At 36.7% G+C, this 1,566-nt stretch overlaps 1 non-coding gene across 1 annotated transcript; it reads left to right on the forward strand.

Moving 5' to 3' along the window:
- Positions 1-335: 335 nt before the first annotated feature.
- LOC124507343 (U6 spliceosomal RNA) lies at positions 336-443 on the forward strand. The gene has a single exon (XR_006960997.1). It is a non-coding gene; the product is annotated as a U6 spliceosomal RNA (small nuclear RNA).
- The last annotated feature ends 1,123 nt before the right edge of the window (positions 444-1,566 follow it).

The raw sequence follows: 1,566 nt of genomic DNA on the forward strand, positions 1-1,566 counted from the left end.
ACAACAGAGTGGGGAGCTCTATGGGGTTAGAAAAGCTTTTCTTTTTTTTAATTTTTTTAAATGTTTTATTTTATTTTTGAGACAGAGACAGAGCATGAGTGGGGGAGGGTTAGAGAGAGAGGGAGACACAGAATCCAAAGCAGGCTCCAGGCTCTGAGCTGTCAGCACAGAGCCTGATGCGGGGCTCGAACTCACAGACGGTGAGATCATGACCTGAGCCAAAGTCGGAAGCTCAACCGACTGAGCCACCCAGGTGCCCCAGAAAAGCTTTTCTGAACACTGCCTGAATTGGAAAGTTTAGGAAAACGAATTCCACTTAAAAACAAGTGACAGACATGCTCATTTTAGCAGCACATATACTAAAAGTGGAATGATACAGAGAAGATTAGCATTGCCTCTGTGCAAGGAAGACACGCTGCAAATCTGTGATGTGTGCCATAAGAAAACAAGAGTTAACAGACAAATGTTGAGGTCAAATCGCATACAAAATGACTGTAAAGAAAAGAGTAAGAAGCAGAATAAACATTCCTAAAGACTATCAAAGCATGCCAGAAAAATGTGACAACAGAACAGATCAGAATTAACCTATTATCTCAAAATAAGCTAAAATGATATAACATATGGGTAAAGAACATTTAGGAAAACTCAGAAATGGGATAACAGACTTCACAAAACAATTAGAAGTCAAAGAAAAGTTTCTATCAAAATTAAGTCTAAATTAGAAGGAACACAGTAGTGAATAGACAAAAATATTGCCTGAAAAGAAATATCTGATTAAAGAAAAAAGAACTTTAAATTAAAAAAATTCAAAAAAAAGGTTTGAGAAAAAAATAGCAAACATTGAAAATAGGCAAAGAAGATTAAACGTGCAGATAGGAAGAGTCCATTAAGAAGACAAAAGAAGCAAGGGAAGAAAAATATTAAAAACATAATTCAACAAAAATTTCTGGAAATTAAAAAAAGGAGACGAGAATCCATACTGAAAGAGCATACCGCACACCTGAGACTTCTGACCTACAATAACCAACACCGAGATACTGCTTAGTAAAATTACTGAGCTTAAAAAATAAAAACAAAAGAAAAAAAACCAATTTGGGCATGTAGAAAAAAGGACATGGCATTTGTAAGGAAAAGAAAATTAGATCACCTTCAGACTTTTCAACTGGAATACTTCCTGCCAGAAGAAAATGGAGCATATGTTTAAGAAACTCAAGGAAAGGGATGGTAAGCCGAGGATTTTATAGCCAGCTAAACTGACTCTCAAATATAAACACAAATTATCATGGACACAGAAGCAATCAAGGAATAATGTTCTCATGAGCTCTTCCTGAGGAATTTAATAGAGAATGAACTTCAGACCACCAAATATTGAGTCATCAGCATAAGGACAGGTGGTGAGCTTGGAATATACTGTTACCTGTAGAACTAAGTGAGGAGGAAGGGCAGGAGGTCAGACAAAGTAATGAGGATGGGCTGTAACAACACAGATAAAGGCAACTGCTTTTCTTTTTCCTTTATTATTATTTTTTATTTTGGGGGGTGGGGGCAGAGAGAGAGAGGGAAAGA

This window comes from Lynx rufus, unplaced genomic scaffold (assembly GCF_022079265.1).
Source record: "Lynx rufus isolate CCGP_SWC_20201006 ecotype Redwood Valley unplaced genomic scaffold, mLynRuf1.p SCAF_11, whole genome shotgun sequence".
Lineage (NCBI taxonomy): Eukaryota > Metazoa > Chordata > Mammalia > Carnivora > Felidae > Lynx > Lynx rufus.